This window comes from Triticum aestivum, chromosome 2A, assembly GCF_018294505.1.
Source record: "Triticum aestivum cultivar Chinese Spring chromosome 2A, IWGSC CS RefSeq v2.1, whole genome shotgun sequence".
In the NCBI taxonomy this organism is placed as follows: domain Eukaryota; kingdom Viridiplantae; phylum Streptophyta; class Magnoliopsida; order Poales; family Poaceae; genus Triticum; species Triticum aestivum.
The window spans coordinates 314,003,794-314,014,805 of record NC_057797.1 but is presented as its reverse complement, the minus strand read 5'-3'; positions in this window follow the sequence as shown (position 1 = coordinate 314,014,805).

Below are 11,012 nucleotides of genomic sequence, written 5' to 3'. Positions count from 1 at the left end.
TACTTCCGAGAAGATCTTCGGAAATCACGAACCACCGATATGTTACTAAGCTCGAGAACAATCTTGCTTTTCAGGGCAAGATGATATGATCAAATGAGCGAGGACTTGACAAAATCCTAACTCATCAATCAAAGAGTGCACCAGAAAATAAGGACTAGGTAGCACGATCAATCCCAGAATGGTGATTCAATAACCAACATACTAAGAATAAAATTATTATCCTTTAACTACCAAGCAACGAGGTTGCTAGGAGTATTGATTTCACACATCACAATTCATTTGTCGGTATTCCGGTTGCATCAACACGAGGGCCGGGGAATGACTAATGATGGTGAGAAGTATCACTACGTCAAAATTCATGAGAGTTGGTGCAGTTCTCATGACAACTCTGACATAAAGGGGGTAATACTCCAAGGTAGAACAGAACCAAAAGCTGGATTGGCATATGATCTGCGGAATACAACTACTTTGACCCAATCCTAGATATGAATGAGGTACTGGAGTTTGTTTCTCCTAGTCATTCTGCGATAGAATGGCTTGACGGATCACAAGAGTAATAGGCATCGATAAACGAACGCACGCATACTCTTGAGTATCAATTGATAGACGAGGGTCAGAATGCAACTAAGGAGAACAACTCAAAGGAACATATAATTTTCTGAGTTGTGGATGCATAGGTTAGTATGTCGAACCAAGTTCAACATATTTCTTCCGGATAACCCATGCAGAAAGGTTGAGCTGGCAGAGTCACAATATAGCATGGAGAACTCATCAAGAGCACTCTGGTTGTGATCTTTTGGTTCAGAAGAACTCTTGCCAAGAGTGGTTCATGGTAATTGGAAGAAGGAAATACCACGGACCTCGAGGACTATCACAAGGTTACTAATATCCTAAAGGAGCTAGCAATTATCAACATGATGTAAGTAGGGTGAATCTCGGGCTCAGAAACCCAGGAATAGAATACCTACTAACTAAATGGCATCACGGGATGCTTTCGGGAATGATGGTCAGAATCATCACACTGGGAACACAAATCATGGCTAAATTACTAGATGATCCCCTAAGACACCTAGGGTCATAATACTAGCTCCAACATATATGTCAAGGCAATAAAGTACCTCAACTCACTGATTTGTGTGATTAATCTGACCAAAGGCACATTGGAAACAGAAGGAAGGGATTTGCAAATGCATCCGACTATTTTAGAAACCTGGGATGACTCGGACAGCATGACGGCTGTAAATGCTTCAAAAGATTTGAGACATTCACAAAAATGGTGGCATAACCACTCAGAAGCACAATATCAAGGTTTCGAGATCAACAGTTAACATACAGAAGATAGTAGGAACTGAACTGAGGCTTGAATTAACAATCTTATAAGTCTACGGATTAGTAACACGTGATCCTGATAGAAAGAAGAGATAGCCTAATTCGTAATCCCCGTAGAGGAGAAGATGATGACTCAGATCAGAAGGCCATGAGGTATAAGGAGTAAAAAGAGTCTTACGTTCCATCCCACAATCAATTCCCTTATATAACTAAAGAATTTCTAGACTCAACTTCGACCAGTTTGGCTTGGTAATCCTACAGGCAGTCAAGCTCTGATACCAATGCTGTCAGGACCCCGACTCAATGCCACATCGATCTAGCATGTAACACCTCATATCACTTTGCGGCCTCACGCACGGTATTCCCACGGGTGTCGCCTTACCTTTGCCCGGGACCGTTTGCGCCTTTTGGCACACGTATATGACAGTGTCGCTAGCATCCATATGATAAGGAGCCCGGGCTGACATGGCTAGTCGTAAACCCAAAGCGGCACAGACTTACAGGGACAGGCATCCATGACCCAGCATCGAACGTGTCGGTCATCAGCGAGTGAATCCAGGCTGTAGCACTGGGCTAGCAGGACTCCGGTGAACCGGGCTGTAGCGGGCTAACAGGACTCCGGTATTCATCGCGTGACATTTCCCCGAAGGGACAGACACAGGAACGAAGAAGGACACATGCCGGCCAGCCTAAGTGTTCCGGAGCAGTAGCAAGCTACCATGGCTCGGTGGAAACACTAGGAGACATTTCCCGGTAAGAGAGGCTACTAAAGATAAACAACTAGAAGGTCAGATCCCACACATACCAAGCATTTCAATAACATACACACAATATGCTCGATATGTGCAAATACAACATGGCATCACAACATGACTCTACGACTCAAGTAATTTATTCATTAGGCTCCGAGGAGCGAGATATTACAAACATGGGTCTCATGACCCAACAATCAGAGCATACAAGTCAAAACACAAGCGGAAGCTATCATGTCTGAGTACAGACATCTATAAATGAAAAAGGCTGAGAAGCCTGACTATCTACCAGATCCTGCCGAGGGCTCAAGATCGTAGCTGAGGTATCAAGCTAAACGTCGAAGTCCACGTGGAACTACTAGTGAGACTGAAGTCTCTCTGCAAAAACATAAGATAGGCAAACGTGAGTACAAATGTACCCAGCAAGACTTACATCAGAACTAACTGCATATGCATCATTATCAACAAGGGGGTGGTGGAGTTTAACTGCAGCAAGCCAGCTTTGACTCGGTGGCTAACCTGAACTATGACTGCAAGTAACTCTTTTGAGGTGGCGCACACGAGTCCACATATTCACCATATCAATACACCACTATGGATCCGCTCCCGTCTCCCTACGAGAACGCCATCCATAGCACTCACGCTTATCTTGCGTATTTTAGAGTGTCCACTTTCACTTGTCTATGAACTATGCAAGGGGTCCAAGTTTCCATATCCGAGGAATCCGGCTATTCGAATAGATGATGTTAACCCTGCAGGGGTGTACTTCTTCACACACGCTTTCGCCACTTACCGCCCTGTACACGTCTTGTACCTCGGCAACCTTCAAGCGGAAGCCGGGCGAGGGAGTCGGCCACGACCTGACTAACCGAACAAGTCTCTAGTCCAGGTTTATCGCCTATTCGGGTTCCATCCGCAAGGAGATCCGGCCGGGGTGTCGCTCACGGCCCCAAATGATGTGTGCAGGGTTCCCAAGCCCACCAACCGGGTGCCACTTGGTACACCGTGCCACTGTGCCTAGTCTGTCCCAAGCCCACCTGTACCGGGTGCCACTTGGTAGACTACTAACACTACCTACAAACACCAGAAACTAGTTGCAACTCCTGGACAGAGATCAAGTTGATTAATAAGTCGAGAGAGCTTGGAGCGCCCGGAGCCCAATGTGTGGTAGTAACTGATCATGGATCACAAACACAGAACTCAGTTCCTGAGGACGGCTGCAATGAGACAACCCACCATGTACTCCTACATGGCCTCTCACCGCTACCTTTACCAAATCGTGTTCACACACTTAGTTCACCCATAGAAGGACATGTTCACACGCCTCTGATTCATCCCTGATGAATCAGACCTGACTCAACTCTAAGCAGTAGCAGGCATGACAAACAAGCATGAATGAGTAGGCACATCAGGGCTCAAACAACTCCTACTCATGCTAGTGGGTTTCATCTATTTACTGTGGCAATGACAGGTCATGCAAAGGATAAAGGGTTCAGCTACCGCAGCAAGTATCAAATATGTCGTTGTTGTCCTAATGCAGTAAAAGAGAGCAGGAGCGAGAGAGTGGGATTTTATCGGAATGAACAAGGGGGGTTTTGCTTGCCTGGCACTTCTGAAGATAACATTGAGTCTTCATCAGTGTCAACGATCACGTCATCGGTATCACGTCTATCGAGAGGGGACAAATACCGGCAACACAGAAAGGAACACAATCAATGCAATGCACAATATGATGCATGATCATGACATGGCAAAATGAATGTGTTTTGAGCTAATGCAACTAGCAACAGATTAAATGAAGTTGGTTTGAATACAAGATTCAAATTCAAACTCCATATGTGATTATTCAAATGTCATTCACTTCATTTGCCCTAAACAGTAGTGATAACTTGTTCTAACATGCATGAAAATGGTACAGATGGATTCCTTGAATTTTTCTGATAATTTTTCATATATAAATTATTTAATTTGGAGTTACGGTTAATTTTCTATGATTTATTGAAGTTTTAGGCATTTTCTGGAATTTCAGAATTAAATTAAATCCAGAAATGATTTAATTGCGTCAGCCTGACGCCAGCATGACGTCAGCGAGTCAACGACCAGGTCCAGGTCAAATCTGACATGCGGGGTCCACACGTCAGCGACACAGGGGCTAATCCCGCGTTGACTCGGGCTTTGACCCGCTACGGGGCCCGCTGTCAGTGTCTGTTAGTGTGTTAATGGGGGGGGATTAGCCGCTAATGACGGTTCACGTCAGAGGCGCCGGCGGTTGGACGACGGCGACGATCAGAGCGGCGGTGGCTCGCCGGAGTTGCGCCAGAGACGACGGATCGACGCGCCAGGGGCAGCAGAGGATAGCCCGTGCCCGCGCGCATCTAGGGGAACCAACGGGAGGTGCGGGGGTGGACGGAGTTCGCCGGAGGCGAGGTTGTGGCGGCGGCCGGAGTTCGGGCGTCGATGGAAACGACGACACCGTGCACGGGAGGAGCTATGGTTAGCATCTACGTGTTCTACAAAAGCTCACGAACCCAACGGAGGCACGCACGGGACCAAATGGCCACCGGAGCCTAGTCGGCGATGAGCTTGTGCGGCGGCGTACTGTCGGGGAAGAGGGGCGCGGCGGCTACGGCATGTTAGAGAGAAAACGGAGAGGGGGAGGATGATTAGGAGCTCACGTGGAGTGCAGTGGTGGCCTCGGCGTGTTCGGGGAAGCTCGGACGGCGACGAATCGACGGTGACCATCAGCGGCGGTCGAGGACGAAGACGATGGCGTGGAGGCGAAGCAGGGCTTCCCGAGGGGCTTGGCTCGGTGGGGGAGGAAGAGGGGGTCGGGGCGGAGCTTCCTGGGGCGTCGGTGAGGCTTCGGGATGACTGCGGCCGCGGTAGCGGCGGCGGCGGCGACGAGCTCGGCTCGGTCGCGAGAGGGAGAGAGAGCAGAGGGGAGGAGGGGGTGCAGAGAGAGAGGGGGGGCGGTCAGGGGGGTGTCGTGGCTTCACCAGGGCGTCGAGGGGGAAGCGGCAAGCAGGAGGTGGCCGGGACGCGTGCCGGCGCGCTGCGGCCACACACCCTCGTGCCCACTGGCACGAGGTTGAGGATGACTGGCACATGGGCCTGGTGGGCTAGCTTCTCTACTGGGCCAGGTAAGTAACAGGTACCCCCTCCTTCTTTGTTTCTATTTTAATTGTTGTTTTCTATTTATTTCAATCTGTTTTGATTTAGTTCAAGCACTAAACCATTTTTGTTTCTTCCAATAATTTTTGCAGGGACTGAAAGTAATATTCTAGAGCCCCTCACAAAATATCAGAATTATTGAAGCATTAAAAATATATATAACATATATTTGCTCCAACTCAAATACAATATGTGTTAATTCAAAAATCCAGAATGGCCTAGAAATATGTGCATCATTTTTGGCAGAGGTTTTCACCTTTACCAGAAATCATGAACATTTTCAGAGGTCATTTTGGGTTCATTGAAAAAGATTTTATTTTGACCCTAGTTGAATTGATTTAATGCTAGGGGTTGAGCATCCCCATTTCAATTTTAGGCAAAATTTAAACATGATGCAACACATGAGCTAGCCTAGAGCACTACCAGCAGCTAGGGATGTGACACAGTCGAAAGCTCAACAAACGTCAGCGATGGAGCAGCGCGCGCCGGGTTGGACTAGAATGCCTCGCCTTGTATAAGGGAGGCTAGGTCTGCTCACCGGTTGCATACGCAGCGTGTAGGATTGCAAAGGGCGATGGACCATCACCCCTTCGCATTTAGGATGTAGACCGGCGTGTTGGCCTCTCTGTTGAGCCTAGGTAGGAATGTGGTGTGTTGATCGGCTGAGGCCGGTCATGACCTAATGGTGTGTCCGGTCGGAGTTGATGGAGCATGTTGGGTAAGTTGGTGCACCCCTGCAGGGAAGTATTATATCTATTCCAATAGCTGTCTCCACGGTAATGGAAGCTTGGAGTTGTATCCTGATCGATACAACTAGAACTGGATGCTCAGGCATGTAATGGATATGATGGCTCCGGGACTGTTTCCTCGCAGGGAGTCGAGAAAGTGATCTCTGGGAAATGTTACAACATACTAACTAATATTATAATATGCCACTCTTATCACTTCTAATGTTGCAAGATGCTTAGAGCTGCTTGAAGATTCTAGTCTTCGATAGGCTAGGCTTTCCCCTTCTCTTCTGGCATTCTGCAGTTTAGTCCACAGATACAACCCATTCCTCTGATACAGATGCATACTTAGTTTTGATCTGATGTAAGTCTTGCGAGTACTTTGGATGAGTACTCACTGTTGCTTTGCTACCTCTTTTTCCCCCATACCCGATTGTTGCAACCAGATGACGGATCCCAGGAGCTAGGAGACACCACTGATGACTACTACTCTCCCGAGGGTGCCTACTACTACGTGACAGCCGCTGACGACCTGGAGTAGTTAGGAAGCTCCCAGGTAGGAGGCCTTGCCTTTTCAATTGTTGTTGCTTTTATGCTAGCCTTCTTAAGGCAGACTTGTTTAACTCATGTCTGTACTCAGATATTGTTCCTTTCGCTGACTCTTGTGTATTCGATCCCTTGTGGCCACTGGCTTGTAATATAAAGCTTGTATTATTTTAATTTGTGTCTAGAGTTGTGTTGTGATATCTTACCATGAGTCCCTGATCTTGATCGTACACATTTTGCGTGTATGATTAGTGTATGATTGAGTCGGGGGCGTCACAACCCCTTAGGTATATAAGAGGCGGATGGACTTCCGGGCAAGGAAAGGTTGGAATTCACGTTCAAAACCATAGTTCGGGTCTAACTCGGAATCCAAATTTCCAAAACGGTTGGGTTTGCAAATTGCAGCAGAAAAATCCAAAACTCGGCCTAACATCCCCGGAGTGTCCCACCATCCTCGGAGAAATCCAAAACACGGATGATCATTCCTGGAGTGTCTGGCCATCCTGATGCAACCGCGCATTTTTGGATCTAACTTTTGCATACGACCTCTGATTGAGACACTTTTCATATAAAAATCAACCGTTTCGATGAGGCGCACAACTTTCATGTTTAAACTTTTTCCATTTGACGCCTCCTTAATAGGTTTTCAAGCAATTCTTTAATCTGGTGTCACCTTGATGAGCATCTCTGAACTTGCCATAACTTTTGCATCCCAGCTCCGTTTTAGACCACTTTCAGATCCATCTTGATATTCTCGAAGAAAGCCATCCCATGGTAACTTCCAATCATAAGTTTGAATTAATATTGACATAGCTTAAAGCAACTTTTATGATTGTGCCACTTTTGAGCGTCAACGATGGTTCAACTGATAAAAGATCTTCATGGAATATGTAGGAACCAATATGAGCATCCAAGTTCCGCTATTGTTTATTGACCGGAGAGGTCTCTCGATCATGTCTACATGATTCTCGAACCCATAGGGTCCGTACACTTAACGTTCGGTGACGCTAGAGTAATATTGTGATATGCATGTTGGTTACCGAATGTTGTTCGGAGTCTCAGATGATAGCCTAGACGTCACGAGGAGCTCCGGAATGTTCGGAGGCAAAGATTATATATGGAAAGTTGCTTTCATGGTTTCGGAAAAGGTTTTAGTTTTTCGGTATTATACCGGGAAGCTTCTAGAAGGTTCCGGAAACTCCCGAAGGAGTCCAGAAGTCCACCAAGGGTTCCACCACGTCCCAAGGGCTAGCATGGGCTGAGGGGAGGCTCCGGTGTTATTGGCCCAGGAGCACAACTCCCTCAAGGCCCATGTGGCTTGGGAGAGGTGGAAAGTCCATGTGTGTATGGAAAAGGAGGGAGTTGGACTAGGAGTCCAAATCCTCCCCCTTGGTGCACCCCTAGGGCTTGTACGGCTAGCCACCACGCACCTCCACCTATATATATAGGGGACGGGGTGCCTCGAAGAGGACACACAAGCCCTTGCCTGCCCTCTCTCCCATTACTTCGTAACTCCTCCGTCTTCGTTATTTCGGTAGCGCTTGGTGTAGCACTGCCGGAATCACTCCACCACCATCACTGTCACCCTGTCGTGCTCCCAGCAATACATCTACTTCTCCTCCCTCGCTTGTTGGATCAAGGAGGAGGAGACGTCATCGAGCCATACTTAGCTGAACACGGAGGTGATGTCCGTTCGGTATTTCATTGGTTTGGATCGCGATTGGACCGTGACGAGTACGAATACATCAATCGTGTGATATATGCTTTCGCTTAATGGTCTACGAGGGTGCATAGACACACTCTCCCATCTCTTTGTTATGCTTCTCCTTGATAGATATTGGTTGTTTGTAGGAAAATTTATAGTTTTCATGCTTCGTTCCCCCATCAAATATCTATGTCCATTGTTTCATCACGTAGAGTAGTTCATCATCATGTTGCATGCATACTATAGATATAGCATTCCATATATGAGGTACACAGTTGTGGAGGCGAGAATTTCCGAACTAGTCGGTCACTATTCACGGACGCGCCCTAGTGCATCCACGGGCATATTGGGTGCCGGATTTGGTAATATCGGCTGTAGATGCTCTTAGAGCAACTCCAATGTGCCGACCCGAACTGTCTGCGCATGTATGTTTACATCCAAACGGATGAGAACATCGTGCGAAACGCGACGACCCAAACCCATAAGTTGTCTGCTCACTGTCCGCCTAGATGGATTTGCGGCCCATAATTGCGCCCGATTTGCATTGACGTGGACACGAGAGGGATGCGCCATGTGTTTGCTCGGTGTTCGCCTCAGGCTCACGCATCGGCCGCACATCTACCCCATGGTCGTAGTCAACGAGTCCACCTAACCCGGGCCCGTATGGCAGCATCTGGAAGCCTCTGACATGCTTGTCCTTTTTAATGCAATTATGGGGGACGGCCTCATCCACTTCTCCCGTCGACATCTAGCTCCCCTCGCTCCCTCTCTGGCTACAACAAATCCTAGCAAGCTCGCCATGGGTTTCTTCAACAACCGCAAGGTCAAACTCCACGCCAGCTCGTCCCGCACGCCTCCCCTGCCTTTGCCTCTGCTGCTAAAGGATGCGTACACGCTGGTGCCACATGTGGCAAGGGGTCGCCGCCCACAGGACCGGCTCTACATCCCCGTGCACCGCGCACGGTACCACTAGTACTACCACCATTCGCTACGTGGCTGAATGTCAACCTCCCCCATGGGTGGCACCTTGTCCCCCACCACACCACATTGTCGGGGGTGCTGCGGTCAGCACCGGTGCATGCGGAGAAGGTGCGCAAGCGGCGTGCCCTCTTATAGTCGGGGCAGTGGTGCGACCCAGTGTATGCAGCAGACTCCCCCAACTGGCAGGTCTAGTTTGCCACCAAGAATGACATGACCCACCATGATGGCGTTCAGCTTGACCGTTGGTTCGTGCCACCGCCCTCGAAGGTGGCACCGGAGGAGGAGGAGGCAGCCTTCTAGACTGCATTGGAGGCAGAGCACCCTGGAGGAGAGCCAGCGCAAGGAGGACGCATGCTGGGATGGCTTGGAGGAGAGCCAGCGCAAGGAGGACGTATGCTGGGATGGCTTGGAGGAGGCCCTCGTGCTTGGAGGAGGCCCTCATGCTAGCTGACTGGCTAGATAAATGCTGGTAGCTACCGGCACCGCTCAACTTTTCACTTTAGGAGCTGCTCTTGCTAGGCAACTAGAGGTTGGGGCGCCACCTGGTGTCGCCACCTAAAGAGGGAATGTGCACACTTATCTTGTTTCAACACATTGGGCTGCCATGTTTGGTCCTTAGTCTCACTCATGTACAGCAATATGGGCATATGGTATAACATTAGGATATAATAGTACCACATTGATCAAATATACATATACTATATTATTTGAGTTTAGAACCATCATAGGTAGGGGTACATCTAATGAGGATATGTACGACTCTCACATGGAGCATAAACCGGTACGATGCACTACAGTTAATCCAAAAGCAACCTCATGAGGCCATAACTTGGCTTTATTAGAAGCATGTTGTACGCAATCACAAGAGACGACCAGCAGCAATGCGATCCGGATACTCACATCTGGAATTATTTTGTAGCATTCCCACTAGACCTCTTACGCTCATATTCACAAAAATTTGAATGAAGCTGCATTAAGAAATAAATTTGAGAAATGAGAAGCAGCGGACTATAAGAACAAAAAATACATGTTACACATAGTAATATTTCCCTACAGCCTAATGGTACGAACAAATCAAAGGGTTAGTGTAGCTAAAAGACAGAAAATGTAAATTGACTATGGTGTCACTTCTAAAGAAGCACAAATAGCATCAATGTCTAGTGAAAAAAACAGAACATAAGGAACTATTTTCAGAAAATACATAGTACTATTACATAACACTTCTTGAAGCAAAAAACTCTTCTATGTGGTACTATTACATAACACATCTGAAACAACATGTGCTAAAACGAAGTTGGAACCTTGTTCTCCCTTGAAGAAGTGAGAGAAGAAACTTCCTCCGATTAGTAATAAAACCTGCTGGTGAAACAAAAACATAAAAAATAAGAATGCTCAAAAAGTCTATATACATAATGAGAAGGGGCATACTGAATTTATGAAGGCTGGGTAGAGAAGGGACTTAATGAAATAATGACGTTGGAGAGAAATATTGGTCACTGGTGCATACAGAGGGATAACTGATAAGCATGGATTTGGGAAATGAAGGCGGAATGATGAGAAGGCAGTTACTGAAATAATGAAGAAACATGTGCACTGAAGGTGACCGGAGAAATAAGAGACTAAGGATTTACTGAAAAGAACCGCAAGATACTAATAATATATGCTGGCATCCTACTGAACATTTAACATTATGAGAAATAAGCATAAAAGGAAACAAAAAAGTAACAATATGAAGAAATACTATTTCTCTATATAAAGTGTGGTGGGATCATAAAAAATTATTTACAGGTCCAACTAATT